The sequence below is a fragment of the Pristis pectinata genome, chromosome 18 (genome assembly GCF_009764475.1).
Source record: "Pristis pectinata isolate sPriPec2 chromosome 18, sPriPec2.1.pri, whole genome shotgun sequence".
NCBI classification, from domain to species: domain Eukaryota; kingdom Metazoa; phylum Chordata; class Chondrichthyes; order Rhinopristiformes; family Pristidae; genus Pristis; species Pristis pectinata.
This window is the reverse complement of record NC_067422.1, coordinates 43,286,753-43,305,129: the sequence shown is the minus strand read 5'-3', so window position 1 is coordinate 43,305,129 and position 18,377 is coordinate 43,286,753. Positions and strand designations below refer to the sequence as shown.

The window sequence follows — 18,377 nt, the reverse complement described above, 5'->3', positions numbered from 1 at the left end:
ACCGGCTCTCAACGTCCAAAGCCGAGGGAGCATGATCAGAGGGCAGCTCATGTTCTGGGATGGACTCGGTCAGAACTGTAGGCAAGCATGACTGGATCCAGTACAGGTACAGGTGAAGCATCATAAATAATCGCCACATGCACAGCAGAGGCAAAGTCATGGTCAAAGTCATGGTCACACCTCAGATGGCGAAGTGTCCAGTGTGTATTTCACCATTTCAGTTCCTTCAGTTTGGCAATGAATAAGACGGTTGACCTGAAAATCTTGATGAAGTTCGAAAAATAATGAAGTCGAACCGGCAAAAAGAGATGACTTGTTTTGTCGGAATATAAATTGTGCATCTCCCCTCTTTAAAGGAAACCGCAGTCGTATGATGGGCCAACCTCCCCTCGCGTATCTGATCACCTTCAATCAATATATGGTTCTATCAATATATCAAGCCAACAGGTGGACCTATTTCTTGGGGTGCAAATGTCTGCCCGAATGTATGAGGAATGGGGAGTCCTGGCTGTACGTTAGAATTAGCAGCGGCAGTTGCCCGTCTGGTCCCCGTGTATAAAATTGTGAGCGCTGCGAGCAGGGTTCGAACCTGCGTGGGGAATCCCCATTGGATTTCAAGTCCAACGCCTTAACCACTCGGCCATCGCAGCTCTGTCTGCGCTTACTGTTACACTCTATCAGAGCTACGGTGGTTGAGCCTGGTGTGGGTTTAAAATGCTTTTTTGCAGCCAGAGAGAGAGAACAGAAGGTGATTCATCTGTCAGCTACCAACATAACTCGTGTGCCATTTGGAGATATATTTTCTGCACCGTTAGTTCAGAAGGTGAGGGTGGAGAGAAGTAATTGGTTTCTGTGCCGAGAATGAACGTGTTTTCCACTGCATGGATTAAGTGGAGTTCCCGGCGCCTTAAGACACGGAATTTCATTCACAGTGACACAGACGTGTGGGTCGCTTTAACCTCTGAATACAGGGTGATGGGCAGCGAAAGGTAAGGCCTCCTCGGCGTTTCAACCATCCTGGCGATGTTCAACATTGCGGTCAAGTCCATACGTTGTTCCACTGAATTCCACCATGTGAGTGTTTATGAACGATTCGATCTCGGTCATTTCTGAAATGTCTTAATGTCTGCAGGATTGTTAGCGACGTGGTGACATGATGAAAGACACCCTGGCTGAATATTCTGGACCATTCTACAGTCGGTCAGAGGAGAATCGACGACTGTGCGGATTTGAAGCTCTTTTCCAGAAGGGCGGTTCCACAGATGGTTAAGTTACTCGACATTCATGAAGTTGTCATGTTTGTGCTGATTTGAGTGATATGATGCTCTCTTCACACACTGGGTGAAAACTCCTCTCCATGGAGATCGCCTGCACTCTTTGAAATCGATAATTCTTTGCAAACATTTAGACACAATGTCACCAACGAAATAAAACTAATCCGCTTTCTCTGAGAAACAGCCGTCTGGTGTCTGATATCAAGGAATTCAGTTCACACACGAGACTGCTGCAAAAGTGGGCCTCTTAACTGAAATGATTGAAAATATTCACCAACACTGAAAGCTGGGCTGGAATTGTCACTTCCATCTGAATACCATGGGACTGTGTTAGTTCATTCAGTTAAGAATTCTTCATGTTGAACGACGACGGACCCCAATTCCTTGGAGTTCAGCGAAACGTGCGCCGACCTTATTCGGACAAACAGAAAGGTTTTAATGGAGACTGACAGGCGGGTGTTGGGACGTTTCAACCAGTGTCAGAGTCAAAAGCAAGGGGACGGAACTCTAAGATATAGAGCAGGTCACTTGAAACTGATGTACGTAAAATTTTCTTCACCCACTGGGTGAAGAATCTCACGAATTATCTGCCCCTGTGGGTGGTGGAAGCTGGATCACTGGAATTATATGAAGTGGGGTGGATGAATAGTTGTTGGATCACCAGTAGAGGGGTTTGGATAAATAGCCCAGAAAAAGAGTTGGGACCAGGACCAACTGGCTCAGCTCCTTCTCACATTCCTCTCCGTACCTCCATCGTCATTTCGCTGAACATGCACGTCTTCTTTCACTTCACCGTCTAACACTTCCTCTCCTGCACTGTCTGTATTTATCTGGTTTTCAGTCTCCCGCTACCTTGAAGTTTACACAAGCATTCCCATTCCCCAACTGTCCAACGCACCATTCCCCCCTCTGGGTTGTGACTGCATTCACCGTTGCGATCAGTAGATTGCTGCATGTTTCGGAAACAACGGATGTGAAGGTGGGACGGGAGAGTGAGGGAAGGCTGGACGATAATCTCGCTAGCAGTTGAGAGGACTAGAAGAAGATCAAAAAGGACGAAAGGACGAAAGAAAAAACAGTAAATTGTGGAAGACATGTGATCTGTGGAAGGGCAGGGTCGTTTAATGGCCGAGGCGATGATGGGGCGAGGCAAAATTGCCGACAAGTGGGAGAAAGTAGTGAGGGAGAATCAGGATTGAAAATGCGTAACTGTCAGGAGTAGGATTCGAACCCACGCCTGCAGTGGAGACTGCGAGATGAACGCAGCGCCTGAGACCGCTCGGCCATCCTGTCGACGATAGGTAGCGATACGACTGATTTAATTGCTGCAGCCAATGAAATGATTAAGGTGCATTCATGTTGCAGGGGGTGGGTTCGGAGAAAATATAAACTTCGTTGTCAGCCCGGTGCGACATTTGAGAAGCACGTGACTAATTTATTGATCGACGGACGGACAGAGAATAGAAGGAAATGGGCCACGTGAAAGCAGATTGGATTAGTTTAACTTGGCGTCGTGATTGCGAAGATGTGATGGGGTGAAGATCCTCTCCATGGTGCTGTCCTGTTCTGCATTGTACAAAACGAGTCCCCACATCTGATGTCATCATCAGATTGATTATCGCTCTTTGACATTAACTCACCGAACTGATCCTTCGCACGGGTTCACAGCGGGACTGGGCAACCAACAGGTGACCAACACACTGTCCTCACAGATTGGTCTGAACGCCGCAGTCTCCACGTCCACCCCTCCGTCGCCGTCTTCCATCAAATGTAGCCTTGCTTCCGGAATCGGAGTAACCGGGCATGGCGACACCAAACGTGTCCACCATGTTCCGACCCCGAGACCGTTTCTGAAGGAAGGAAAACGTGTGTTTAAGGTCCTGCCCCGATGGTTATGCAGGTGCACTGTGGTGTCTTCTCCGCTGCTATCTGACCTGCTGAATGTGCAGCACACTCCGCCTTCCGAGCAGCAGCTGCTCCCGACAGTTTCAGGAGATCCACCCCGAGGTTTATGAGACCGTTTGCATAAATACATCACAGACAAGGCACATGAAATAAAACGTTACGTGAAACGAAAAGGAGACATCTTGTTTTGTTGCCTACAAGGGCGGGGTGACTGAGGTAAACGCGGCGCAGGACACTGCTCGAAGCCGACGTGCTTGAAACGTGTGTGTTTGAATCAGATGAGACAGTTGTGCTGGAGGGAGGGAGCGACAGAATAGAAGCAAAACCACATTGGTAAAACGACCGCGACACGACTCGAACCTGCAATCTCCTGATGACTTCGCATCAAAAACCGAAGTCAGCGTCTTATGCATTAGGCCGCACGGTCGCACCCTGTTAGAAACGCCAAGAGAAAGAGCTAAGAAACCTTCTGGGGCCGATGTCCTGCGAGAGAGCGAAGAGGAGGGACACACTTCTCAAGCACAGAGAGTTAACCGCTGTCAACAGGTTGCACATGTGAAATGATTCTGCGATTAAGCTTAATGCACTTACACACTGAGCAACATTTCCATCCCTTTTGGGAAATTAGAAAGTTCACTTTTCCTGCCCCGCCCCTTGCCGCTTACAGATACAATGCTGTCATGTCGGCTCAGTGAAATTGATCAGTGAGCTGCTTCAGCGTCGAAATTTATCGCGAGTGTGGCGGGCTACTTCAGGCAGATATCGCGTTCCCTTATACGTGGGTCATCAGTAGCACCACACGAATCCTCTTATCAACATCACAAGTGCAATATGTCATCTGCCGGACCTGACCAAGAAACGAGTGAACAGAAGTATATTTAAAGCTGTGCAGCACCAAGAACATTCACGAATTAGGAATCTTTAATTACCGAAATAAATCAAGTAAAAACGATCAAAATGTGAAGCAGAATAAGTATAACTACGCAACTTTGTTGCACATCCTAAGAACATGGAGAGATGTAAATTGCATCATTATTAAGGTTCTGCAATGTCCGTCTTTCTCTTCTCACACAGAGGGGAAGCAACGGACGGAATTATATCCAGACCTGGTTGAGAACCAGATGTCAGACTGCAGAGTCTTTGCCTGCGTCATTCACAGTGAAATGTATTCCCGAAGTTGATCACATTTAAACTATCAGCCACCTCCCTCGATAGAAGCAATTTCATGTCGGCTGCTTCCAAGTACCTTCTCTTCCCACCTCGTAAAATAGACAAAAACAATTGGAATCCATGTCCGTAGCACCTGAGGAAGTTGTAAATAATCGCCTAGTGATTAGTTTGTATATTTTATTTCACCTGTGAGGAGTTCTCAATCTGTGGTGAGATGAAACATAAAGAGCGGAGGTGGCGGGAGAAGGGTTAGAGGTGGTGCAAATGGAGGCGAAGAAGTGTTCAGTAAATCAGGCCGAATTGTCACTGCGGAGAATCCGTTCCTGGATAAGGTGATACAATGTTTGGAAGTAGACCGAGAAGGGAATATGAAGAAAACGTACAAAATATGAAGCAATTCCCTCGCCAGCAGACGAACAAGAGAAGTTAATGCAAGTTGCATCCCATTATTACAGCTTTTGTCCGGTGCGAGGGCTCCGTGGCTCAACTGGTCAAAGCGCCTCTCTAGTAAACAGGAGATCTTGGATTCGACTCCCAGCAGAGTCCTTCCTTTATGAGGTGAATGCCCGTGTGATGAAGGTGTGTTCCATGCAAGCACTGCCATTCACGCACCTCCAAACATAAAAGAAAAAGGAACAGAAGAAACAAAAACCCTCCAAGACGCTACAGGTCTGTTGGTGACTGGGAGCAAGAAACAGGACGAGCAGTTCAACCAGATGAAGTTTCCGATGACTTCGTCATCCGTTTCATTGCGTTTTTCGTGTGTTCTTCGTTTAGGCTGAACATCGTTTGCAAACACGACCGTGTCCTGCTTTGTGAACTTACCCTGGTCCTGTTGACTAACGATCCCGTCCCGCGTTGAACAGGTCATTTCGACTCGACCGCCGATCAGTTCGCTCTGTATTTCAATTCACGTTAAAAATCAGCGCTGCAGATATGAGCTGGAATGCGGATTGATATTGCACAGCTTTGCTCCCATTTGCTTCGTAGAAATACGGGCCACGATCTCTACCTGTCCAACATCTCGCATAACAACTACGGACTGTTCTTCAGTCCTGCAATGATATAATTAACACAGGCACGGTGATTTGTGACGTTTTTAGATATTTTTCGTCAAAACATTTCACAATGCATTTTAATACTGCAGTAGGTAATCTTGCTTTCAGTGGGTATGCACACAATGGCAGTGGTGGGATCCGACCGCCACTTCCGTGGAGAATGGAGCTTTACTCCTGCACCTTAGACCGCTCGGCCACATTACCGCACAGTTGTTCTTCGTAAATTACATAACAAAGCTGATTGGTTGAACATGTTAATATTGATAATTCTGTGACCTTACTGAATGCTTTGAAACTCTTGCCCAGAAATAGTGTTTGAGGCTTGATACGTCTTCCCTTTTCCTAAACTTTCCAATATCTCTTCAACGTTGGCCGCAGGATCAGACTACGGGGTTTTCCAGACGCCAGTGCACGGACGCTAATTTTCACGGATATTCTCAATGTCGACATGAGTCTGTTGGGTGACAATGATATATTTCAGCGGATGCAAAGAATGACCTCACCGCCCCGTCTACCTCTGTTGCTCCGTTCAGTGATCGTTGTGCATGGACACAAATATGTCCATAAAGTGACCTCTCAAAGTTCTTCATCTCAATGACGCAATCCCACCTTCCGCGGTTTAGCATTGCATATTATATCACTTACATTGGCAGCGATTCAAGAAAACCTCTTCTAGACCCTCTCTGGAATATTCACAACCGTTCTAAACTGTGCGATCAGATATATACACAAACGTATAATATTGACCGAAGTTTTCATGAAATCTTTATGCCTAAATAACGTTCACCCGCCATTGCCTTCTCTGCAATCAGAAAAAGATGCAGCACACCAGAAACTGTGCCTTCTGTCCGGGTTGTTAATTTAAAGAAGCAATAAAGATTACCATTTCGAAACGGGGTTTACGTGGGAATGCAGTACCACATAATCTGTGCACTTGCATATTGTGAAGGGACAGATTACCGATAAATGTGACATTATTTCCTGAACTATAGAAGACAAATTTGTCGATTTTTTGCTTCAGGATATGTTTGAATTATAGTGAACAGAATGCAGGGGGCTTTTCAAAATTGCAATATGAATGTAATTGAAGAAGATGCGTAAACTGAGGAAAACAAAAACTATAAAACTTGTAGCCACGCACAAACATCCGTACTCATCGGAAGGACGGAAGAGCACCCAGACGCTCCATCATTTAATGAGGGTCACGGGTGATCAGACTGTCTGCTTGATTCTGTATTCCAGACAACCCCGTGAACGTATCAGCCCCCTTTTTTTCAAAAATTTATCTCACCCGCTTTTGAGATAATGAAAGACTCAGTACCTTCAACATTTTCCCCAACTGTTTCACAGACTCGGACGCTCTAAGAGAAAATAATCACCTCCTTTCCTTGTTTAAGTGAACGAGTCGATTATTTCAGACCAGGACCTGAATTGCCAGATTTTCTTACATCAGGTGACGTCACCACCCCCACACGAATTCTGACTTTGTTGGAACGAATTCGGAGAAAATGCCGACTCTGGTGTGACTCGAAACCACAACCTTTGAGTTACTTGGTCACACATTATTAGAAGTCCAACACGCTATCTATTGGGCTGCAGAGCCCACAGATGCCCGCTTTGGTGCATATAGATAAAGTTACTGAATAAAACATCGAATTTCGTCAAACGCAGACTCGCGTCCGTTCCCTTCATTCGTTCACTGACGAAGCGACAAAACCAGTCCCACAGTTGCCCTTCCGTTGCAGGACCGGATTCCTGGATAATGTTCTGCAAACAATTGATCGGCACGAATTTCCGATGACGCAGCAGGATTTTTGAGTCTACCCAGAAGAGACTCACTTGCGTTTTTCCTCTTGCAGAGGGAGCCCGCACAGTAAATGTTCTCCAGCGCCGGTGGATTTTCGAGTAAGAGCCTATCAACACACTGCCCCCTCCTGAAAATTGACGGCAGAATTCAGGAATCCTTTGAATTACCGCAGGGATAAAAATAAGATTAAGAACAGAACCCACAATATGTCACTGCTGATGGCCCCCGTTCTAAAACTGAGTTGCAGTGTTTCCCTTTCTGATGAAACTCCAGTTAAGAACTTTCAATGCCTGCACCTTCTCAAATTGTCCCTGAAACAGGCATCCTGTTGCAACATTTATCAGCTGAAAGACGGAAATAGACAGAAAATCTCATTAAGCGCAGAAGGGCGACTGACATTCCGTGATAATGGATGGACATACCAGACTATTGAGCAGTGATGGAAGCGGAAGAACATCAGAGGAAGCAGAAAATTAAATTCGCTTGGCTGTGGCTGTCGTAAGAGGGATCGAAATACAGGAAGACAACAGAGGGAAGCTGCGATGGCCGAATGGTTAAGGCCTTAGATTCGGAATCCAGTGGTGTTTTCCCGCGTAGGATCGAGCCCTGCTCGCAGCGGGTTTAGAGTTTCCGTGAATTTTTACACCGAAATCGGCTGAAAATCATCTGTTTTTCCTGATAAATCGATTGCCTTCCACTGTTCATGTGACGTGTTTGGTGCGGCACGGTAGCGCAGCGCAGTTACAGTGCCAACGATCAGCGTTCAATTCCTACGCTGTCTGTAATGAGTTTGTCCGTTCTCCTCGTGAATGTGTGGGCTTCCTCCGTCTGTTCCCGATTCCTTCCACCTTCCAAAGACTCTCGGATTGGGAGGATAACATGGGCTCATTGGGTGCCTTCTCGTTTGACCGGGAGGAACTGTTACTGTTCTTCACAACTAAGGTTTAAAAGCATGTGGGGAAAAAGAGGAACTAAACTGTGTTCACAAGGAGAGAAAATAACTGAAAACTACTCGATTTCGAACAAAGAAATTCGGAACATGCTTGCCAAGTCTAGGGTAGTTGGAATACCCTCGAAGCCGTGCTTTAAATCACCGTGCCATTCAATTGCAAGACACAGTTTCATCACGTAAATTGGTTCACTTTCAAGTAAATTGCACGTTAGAAGTCCAACGCGTTCTTCTTTGCGCCATCAAGCCCAGACGTATTAGACCCGGGTTCAATCGTCACCTCAGCCTGACCGGGTGCGGTGTGCAGTTTCGCCTTTAACTATGTGAGTTTCCTGCATGTTCACCAGTTTCCTCCTATGACCAAAGGACACGTTGGTTGGAAGCTCAATTAGCCACCGTAACGTGTCCTGATTGTGTCGTTGATGGATAGCATTTGGGGATCATTGATAGGAATATGGGACGAATGAAGAAAGATTGGCGTATGTTAGTGGTGAACGTCTCTTGTGGACTCAGTGGGCTGAAAGCCCTGTTTTCCCGCTATATCCCTCCCTGCCTCCGTGCCTGTATCGCTGTATGGTTCGTTTTTATGTGGCACATATAATTTTGTCATCATCACAGTCAGTGTGAGAATTTTTCAGAAAAACACCGAGGACTCATTGAAAGATGAACGAGCATGATCAGTGGAATAATGACTGAAATCACAACTCCTGTCCAATTTCCATTACAATGCGTATTGTTCCTGTTGAAACATTTGAACATAAAATGGTAAAAGGATATATTCCTGATCAAATGTAGAATTACGCTGAAGTAAATTTAAAGTGGAAATACGATCTGTAGACAGATAGGAAATTAAAGTTTCAGAACTCTCAGACGTCATCGACACATGCAAACTCGCTGTCTTTGACCGACAGAACAATCCGGCATTCCCTGGTTGCCTTTCAGCACAAGGAACCAGCGACGATACTTTTTTTTTGTTTGTTTCTTTCATTCTTTGGAGGCCAAATGATCTATTTGATTCGAATAAAAAATCTAAATTCGAAATAATCCACATTCTATACAATATACAAGTTGTGCTTCAACAACAGGTTTTCAAACTCTCACCTCTAGGAAATGGTCATTTCGCTGTTTCAGCACTCCCGGAAGTGTTGAATGTTGGGAACAAAACATTGGCTCACCGACCCTGGGTGGGCTCGAACCAACGACCTTTCGGTTAACAGCCGAAAGCGCTGGCCGATTGTGGCACAGAGACAATCTCATACGAATGCTGATTGCCAGACAATGTAACGTGCAGCGACACAAATCTGAAACTTAATTCGGTTTCCCATTCTGCACTTACCCTACTAATTGATTCAACAAGGTTTTGGGAGCTTTGCAACACCTTCTAATTGATGGATTAGAATTAATTCGAATTAACTATTTAAAATCCCGTGTGGCGCGATCTTAACGATTAGTGGATATTTCAAGGCATCGCTTTTGTCAGTTCGATGCAGCTTTCATAAATTAACGATTTGGAAACAATTGTTTACAGGGAATCATTTTCTCGTGTTGCCAGCACAGCTGTAAAGCATCTCGGTGAAAATTTAAAGAAAAAGTGAGAGCAGCATTACTGCAGTCTTCGATGTACTGAGAGGTGAGAGATGGGCGTCGATCGGCTCTGAAATAGATCTTTATTGTCCTCGGCGGTAACAGGCCTTTCGGCTCAAGACGTGCAGATTAACGAAGGAACCGACCTGATCCAGTCAAATTTTCCTGCGTTGGGCCCATATTCCTCGAAACCTTTCCTTTCCAAGTAACTTCCTGCATGTCTTTGTACGTGCACCCGTCTCTCCACTACCTCTGCAAGCCCATTCCACTAAGAAAACCACCAACTGTGAACAAATTGTCCGTCAGATCATCTTAAATATTTGCACTCTCAACCGAAAAGAATGATCTTCACTTCCAGTCGATCTTACCCAAGAAGAAGAGACAGAAATCATCCAACTCATCCATGCCCCTCATGATCTTACAAACCTCCATGAAGTCACTCCTCAGCCTCCGTTGCTCCAGGGGAAAAAGTCCCAGTTTATCCAGTCTCTCCTTATAAGTGAAGCTGTCCAGTCACGGCAACATCCTTGTGAATATTTTCTGCACCCTCCAGAGGGTAACGACATCTTCCCTGCAGCGAGTTGACCAGAATCGCACGCAGTTTTCCAAGCGCCGTCTCACCAACGTCACTTACAGCTCGAACATGATCGAGGTCCTGTCGTGGTCTCATCTAACCTTCATTAACCCAACAATATTAGTTTCTCCCGCACGGGTAATGACAATGCCACCTTAATTTTCATCTCTATCGCAAATATAGATGTGACAAACAAGGGACACGGCACAGATCCATGCGGAATTCCACTGGACACCGGCTTACAGCAAAACAAAACAACAGGAACACTCCACTACCGGACACTGACTCCCAGCACCACGCCAAATTAGCATCCAGTTGACTCGTTCTCAGTGAGTCCCATGTGATCCAAACTTCCTGAAGGGCCTACCACGGGGGACCTTTTCAAATGCCTTGGTAAAATCCATAGTCCTATAAACGTCGTCGGCCCTGGCCTTGTCTAACTTCGTGGTCAACTCTTAAAACCTCAGTCAAATTCGTCAGGCAGCTGTTTTGGCACAAAGCCGTGCTGACAATCCCTCTTGAGTCCGTGCCTTCCTCAATGCAAGTAGGTCCTGTCTCTCGGAACACCTTCAAGTAATTTTCCCATCATGATTCCCTTCACTGGTCTATAGTTTCCTGGCTTGTCCTTGCAGCCCTTATGAAGTAAGCGTGCAACATTAGACACTTCCCCGCATTCAAGTTGCTTTTGCGTGGTTAACGATGTTGAAAAAAATCACTGTGAGCGCCACAGAAATTTCTTCCCTGCCTTTCCTCAATATCGTAGGCTACGCGTTGTCAGGTCCGGTGACATAAACCCCATTGTGCGCTTTAAGACTCACAGTGCCTACACTTTTGTCACGTGGATTTGATTGAAGACGTCACGATACGGGTTTTAGAACGCCCTAGCTTCCATGAACTTCTACATGATGAATGCAGACGAGGCATATCCATGTAAGATCTCACCAATCTTTTCTATGAGTCGACACATGGGATCCTTACATGGACATTCTCTCCCTTGTTACTCTTTGCTCTTAATATCCACAGAATATCTTAGGATTCACCTTGACCTCATCCACCAAAGGTCAGTTATGTCCCACTTTTGGCCTCTTGATTTCCCTTTCAAGTGTACTCCCACATTCCTTATACCCCTCAAAGGATTCGCTTTTTCCCAGCCGCTCAGTACTCATTCATTTCCGGAGAATTCTCAATTCCCCTCGTCAACTAACGAGTCCTATTTCTGCCAGCCTTGCTCTTCACAAGAACAGGAATTGTGAGCTTGATATCTCCCTCTGTATCACTCACCCATCTGTGACATTCGCTTGCTTATTTTCCTTCTGAGACTGGAGCACATGCCCAGCCTCACATGTTGGACTTACTGCTCTGCGTTTCCCAACTCCGACCTTTTATTTGACTGGGGCATTTAACAATGTTCTCACCCTCTAACTGGTCGCATTCACTCATTGACCAGATAATCTTGTTTACAGTCAGCCCCGAGGTCAAAGTTCATTTATAGGGTATCGACCAGAAATGTCAACTATCCTTTGCTCTTCAAAGATGCTGATTGACCCGCTAACTTCCTCCAGCCGTTTGTTTCGACCGAAACGTCACCCCAGTTTGACCCTGTCAGAGACATTCCACTCCCACACACTAACTGCACAAAATTCCTTGGCAGCCTTTTCTGTTCTGTCGATGGATCTAGGGCCCGTAACACTGACTTTGCTTATCTTGCCGCAGATCCGGCTGATCACCGAGCATTTCCAATATTTTCTGTGTTTTAACTGTGGAAGCGTGGACGAGAAGCCCGATGCTTCTCAGCGGAGGTCAGTGGGTGAATCATACTTGATTCAGTGGGGTTGACAGTGCAGGAAGTGCACCGATCAAGTGTGAGGCCGTGATCGTGTAGTGATTATTACTCTGCGTTGTGGTCGCAGCAACCTCGGTTCGAATCCGAGTGACGGCAGATCGTCTTTTATACATTCGGCATTCAACACTCTCCTTTTGCTGAAATTCCGGCCGCCGCTTCTCAAAGTGAGTATATTTTCATGTATCACCAGCAACTTTCCCGTCGGCGTATGAAGTCAATCGCCACATTTCGAGCTGAATCTTCCCGACAGATCAGCAGAGACTACAATGTAAACGGGATCTCTGGGTATTGAAATCAATAAAACGACACGGATCGTCGCCCGCGCCCGCGGAGTGCATGCGACAGAAGCAGCCGGACTGCCTTAGCAACAGCTCAGCATGAATATTGTCCCACAAAATATCTCTCCGTAGAAGGCGTGCCTGGGAGCCGCCTTCCGCTGACTCTCTGTATCGAACAGGAAGATAACGGTCCGCTCACACACTGACTCGGGACCGACTCTTCAAAGACTGTCCTCGTGAAAAGTTTTTGTTGGTGAGTCAGTGCCGATTGGTAATTCCTTTCTTATTCTATTCCCATTTTTAACTCAATCTGTTCCTCACCATTGCCGATGTAAAGGGCTCAGTCCTGCGGACTGTGAACCCACCCAGATTGCACAGGGCCAAAATATCCCAAATTTGACTTTATTGAGGACACGTAATATCAAATAACGTGACCTAAACAGAAGACGGACTGTATTGTCAGTCGACAGTTCGGGGTAAAGGACAAAACCTAATATATAAAATATTGAGAGGAATAGACAGTGTAGACAGTCAGCGCCTCCTTCTCAGGGCACCAATGCTCAAGATAAGAGGGCATAGCTTTCAGGGTTTGGGTGGTAGGTTCAGGGGAGATGTCAGGGGGAGGTTCTTAACGCAGAGGGTGGTTGGTGCATGGAATGCACTGCCTAGTGTGGTGGTGGCGGCAGATACATTGGACAGATTCAAGAGTTTCTTGGATAGGCATATGGTTGAATGTGAGATAGGGATATGCGGGAGGCAAGGGTTAGATAATGTGAGGGTGGTTTGATGGACGGCACAACATGGTGGGCCGAAGGGCCTGTTTTGCGCTGTATGGCTCTATGGTTATTTATTTATCCCTCTGTCTCAGCCTCTCTCTCTCTTACTGAGTGCAGGTATCCATACCCAGCCAACTCTCCACTCCCGGTAACCAGTCAACGTCCAGTGATTATCCGGAATCGCCGCGTTTCTGAGGACCTGGCATGTGTTATGAGTCCTGGTCTGTCACTGTGTCTCCATTGTTTATACACCCAAACTTCCACACATCTCCTGTGAATGCTGGACCCAGTGATGGTCTGTCTGTCCTCAAAACTGCCTGTATTGTTCATTGGCCAGAAACTGCAGGTAATGTCCCTTATGACCCCAGTTCCAGGCGGCATCAGCTGCCACACCCACCTCTCGCCTTCCAAATGCCACTTCATACGGTAACGCAGATATAGTCATTGGCTAGGTTTTGACTGTATCCAGATATCTTGTGGGATAATATTGATGCTGAATCGGAAAACAGATCTGAGCAACAGACATAAAGTGAAGCGGGGTTGAAAAGTGGGTGAGGGATAGAGCTGGGAATGGAGAGAGCGAGAGAGAAGCGGAGGGTAGATGGAGAAATGGGACTTTTATTGTGAGATGAAGACTGGAAGATGACAAAAGGCAAAATCAATTGCAGCACGCATATGCCGATCTGCCCGTCGAGCTCGCTCCTACATTCTACAATGTTTGGTCGATTTCAAGACAATTTTCCGTCTTTTCTCTTGTTCCATGATTCCTTCACTTTCCAAAATTCTAACCCTCACTGTGTCAAATGCAGCCATTAACCAAGTCCTCACAGCTGTCGCATGGGAGAATTCATCTGAATCGAGATATTCTTCCATCCTTCAGTCCTAAATAACAGTCCCCTTCGGAAAGTGATAGATGAAAATAGCGGGAGAGAGGAGGAGTAAAGGAGTTTATGGAAACATGGCAACGTAGTGAGATATGGAAAGAGAGAGAGGGGAGGAGAGACCGCAAACGTGATGAGGGCTATTTGGATAAACTGAATTTGGTTTAACCGAATCAGGTGTCCTAACATCAGAGCAAAATATGTTGGCGGCTGTTTTCAAGGCTAATGAGAACGGCAAGACGAAATCGCCTTACTACCTGGAGCAGGATTCAAAATCATGTTCCTGCGCAGGACTGAACTGGGGACATTATGCCTGTGAGGCTAATGTGATAACAGCTACACTACATAAACCACGCTGATCTAGGACACTATTTTACATAAAAATGTAATCCGCAGGACATTGACAACAAAGCAGAGGGAGGGAGTTCGGTGAAGGCTGTCCGTTCTGGGAGGAAACAGAAGCTACGGAAAGATTTCAACGTGTTTCCACCAGTGTCGGAGAGTGACCGTCAGACGAACATGTTTACAGTCACACCACGGAATCCGATGTCAGTGCTGAAAATGGCTGTGGGTACTGAGTCTTTGATGATTTCAAAGACGGCTGAGATAAATACTTGACAAAAAGGGTGTTGATACGATAACGAGGTTGGCTGGAATGCAGAGTTAAATGACTGAGCGTCTGGGTGCTCTTCGGTCTTTAGGATGTCCATGGATGTTTGTGTGCAGGTCAATGTTTTATATTTTTGATTGCCTCAAGTTTACTCAACTTATTGAATTATGTTAATGTTGCAGTTTTAACAAGCTCCTTGCATTCGGTTCATTGTAATTCAAATATGTTATGAAGAAAAATCGACAAATTTGTCTTCTATAATTCAGGGAATAACGTTACTCTTTACCCTGAACCTGTCGCCCCACAACATGCAAGTGCCCAGTTTATGCGGTTCCCTATCCCCGCAGAAACTCCTTAACGAAATGGTAATCTTTATTACTTCTTTAAATTAAATACCCAGATTCGGAAGACAATGGGTAGAACCGTGCAGACGGAACAGTTTCTGGTGTGGTGCATGTTTTGCTGATTGCAGTAAAGGCAGCGGCGGGTGAACGTCATTAAATCGTAAAGACTTCATGAAAACTTCTGCCAATATCGGACGTTTCTGCAGATATCTGTTCGCACACATTAGAACGGTTGTGAATAACCCAGAGAGGGGCTAAAAGAGATTTTCTGGTATCGCTGCCACTGTGAGTGATTTCATTTGCAATTTTAAGCTGCGGAAGCTGGGATTGCTTCATTTAGATGAAGAACTTTGACAGCACACTTTATGGACATCTTGATGTGTATGCCCAAGTCTCGCTGTACGTAACAGTACAGGTAGGTAGGGTGGTGAGGTCATTCCTTGCATTTGCTGGAAATGTCTGAGTTGAACTCTTTTGACCCATGTCGACACTGAGAGTACTCATGAAAATTAGCGTCCCTGAACTGACGACTGGAAAACCTCGTGGTCTGCCATTTTGCCGTCTGACGTGCCAACCGCTTAACTCTTCTGCCTCCGGTCTACTTTGAGGAGACATTGGATGGATTGGAAAACGGGAAGCCGCAACAAGCCTCTGGCACAAATAATTTCGAATCAAACACGGAGGGCACAGAACTTTCAAGACTAACATTTTCAACCAATGAGTGTTGTTATGTAATGAACGGAAAACATCTTCGTGTGTGGAAGTGTGGCCGAACGGTCTAAGGCGCTGTATTAAGGATCCAGTCTCCTCGGAAGAGTGGTTCGAATCCTACCACTGCCATTGGGTACAAACCTACTGCGGCAATATTACTTGTTGCAGTATTAGAAATGCATTGGGACATATTTTGCAGAAGAAAATCGAAAAAAAGAATTCAAATCACGTGACTAAGATCCTGCATTGGTGCCAGGATCTATGACATCACTGTAGAGCTGCAGAACAGTCCAAAGTTGCTTTGGGAGATAATGGGAAGGTAGTGAGCTTGGCCCAAATTTAAACGAAACAAATGAGTGTATAAGTATTCAATGTAAATCTGCATTCCAGCTTATAGCCCCAACGCTGCTGCTACCACGTGTTAAAATACACAGAAAGCTGCTCGGAGTTCGAGTCGAAAACACCTGCGCAACGCGGGGTGAGATCGTTTGTCAACAGGACCAGGGTGAGGTCATAAAGCGGGACACGGCCGCGTTTGCAAACGATTGTCACCTTAAACTAACACCACACCGCAAAAACGCAAGGAAGCGGAATCGGAAACGTCATCTGGTTGAAGCACTCGTCCTGTTTCTTGGTCCGCAGACACCAACAGACCTGTAGCGTTTTGGAGGCTTTTTATTTGTTCTGGTCTTTCTGTTTCATGTTTGGAGGTGCGTGAACGGCGGTGCTTGAATGGAACCCGCCTTCATCATACGGCAATTCAACCCATAAATGAAAGGCTCCACTGGGAGTTGAACCCAGGATCTCCTGTTTACAAGACAGGCGCTTTGACCAGTTAAGCCACGGAGCCCTCGCGCTGTCCCACAACTGTAATAATGAGATGTAAATTGCATTAAATTCTCTTGTTCGTCTGCTGGCGAGGGAATTACTTCAGATGCTGCTCGTTTCTTCAGATGCACTGCGCCGTCTTCTTCCAAACATTGTATCACCGCATCCAGGAACAGTTTCTCCGCAGTGACAACTCCGTCTGATTTAATGAACACTTCGACGCCTCCATTTGCACCACCTCTAACACTTCACCCCCCCCCCCACCTCCGCTCTTTACGTTTGATCGCACCACAGATTCAAAGTTCCTCACAGGTGAAATAAAATAGACGAACCCATTAATAGCCGGTGATTTATAACTTCTTCAGGTGGTACGGACATGGAAACCAATTGTTTTGTTTGTTTAACGAGGTGCAAACAGAAGAGAACGGGATGCAGCCGGTATGAAATCGCTTCCAGAGAGGGAGGTGGATGATGGTTTGAATATATTCAACTTCGGGAATACATTTCCCTGGGACTGACGCAGGCAAACTCTCTACAGTCTGACTTCTGGTTCTCAACCAGATCTGGATATATTTCCCTCCGTTGCATGCCTTCAGTGTGAGAAGCGAGGGACGGAAATTTGCAGATCTTCAGAAATGATACAATTTATATTTCTCTATGTTCTTAGAATGTGACGAAATTGCATGATGACACATTTTCTGCTTCAATTTGTGATCGCTTTTATTTCATTTATTTCTGTCATAAAAGATCCGTGACTGGTCTTGGTGTTGCACAGCTTTAACCATATTTCTATTCACTCGTTCCTTGATCAACTCCGTCGAATGATACACAACACTGGAGATGTTGAGGAGAGGAACCTCGTGTTGCTACCGATGGCCTACGGAGAACGGAACGTTATGTCTGCCTCAAGTGGTCCGCACAACTCACAATTAATTACGGCTCTGAAATAGCTCACTCCACACATATCGCTTAGCCAGCTTGACTGCGTTGCATCCGTCAGCGGGAAGGGGTGGGGCAGGAAAAGTGAACTTTCTAATTTTCCAACCGGGATGAAAACGATGTTCAGTGTGTAAGTGCATGCAGCTCCATCGCGAATCATTCCACATGTGGAAATTCTTGGCACTGGTTAATTCTCTCTGTGATTGAGAAATTCATCCCTCCTTCTCACTCACCCGCAGGACATCGGCCCGAGCAGTTTTCTTAACTCTTTCTCTTGGCGTTCCTTAGAGGGTGCGACCGTGTGGCCTAATGGATAAGGCGTCTCACTTCGATGGTTGACGAGAGGTCATCGGTAGCTTTCAGGCTCGTGTCCTGTCACGGTCGTTTTACCAATGTGATTTTGCTTCTATTCTGTCGGTCACTCCCTCCAGCACAACTGTCTCATCTGATTCAAACGCACGCGTTTTAAGCGCTTCGGCTTCGAGCAATCTCCAGCGCCGCGTTTACCTCGGTAACTCCGCCCTCATGGGCAACATAATGAAATGTCGCCTGTTAGTTTCACATTTCATTTCATTTCATTTCATGTGTCTTGTCTGTGATGTATTTCTGCAAACGGTCTCATAAACATCGGGGAGGAGCTCCTCAAACTGTCTAGAACAGCTTCACATTCATCAGGTAAAATCGCAGCTGTGGAGACACCACAGTGAAGCTGCGTGGCTATTGGGTTAGAACATTAAACATATGTTTCTCTTACTTCAGAAACGTACGCGGGGCGGAACCTGACGGACAAGTTCAGAGACGACTGATGCGGTTACTGTTACTTTAGGAAGCAAGGCAACATTTGAA

General features: G+C 45.9%; 3 non-coding genes across 3 annotated transcripts; 1 reads left to right on the top strand and 2 right to left on the bottom strand.

Annotated features, from left to right (window-relative positions):
- Positions 1-568: 568 nt before the first annotated feature.
- On the bottom strand, positions 569-650 carry trnas-uga (transfer RNA serine (anticodon UGA)). Its single transcript has one exon. It is a non-coding gene; the product is annotated as a tRNA-Ser (tRNA).
- A 7,100-nt stretch (positions 651-7,750) lies between these two features.
- On the top strand, positions 7,751-7,832 carry trnap-cgg (transfer RNA proline (anticodon CGG)). The gene has a single exon. It is a non-coding gene; the product is annotated as a tRNA-Pro (tRNA).
- An 8,708-nt stretch (positions 7,833-16,540) lies between these two features.
- On the bottom strand, positions 16,541-16,614 carry trnat-ugu (transfer RNA threonine (anticodon UGU)). Its single transcript has one exon. It is a non-coding gene; the product is annotated as a tRNA-Thr (tRNA).
- Positions 16,615-18,377: the final 1,763 nt, after the last annotated feature.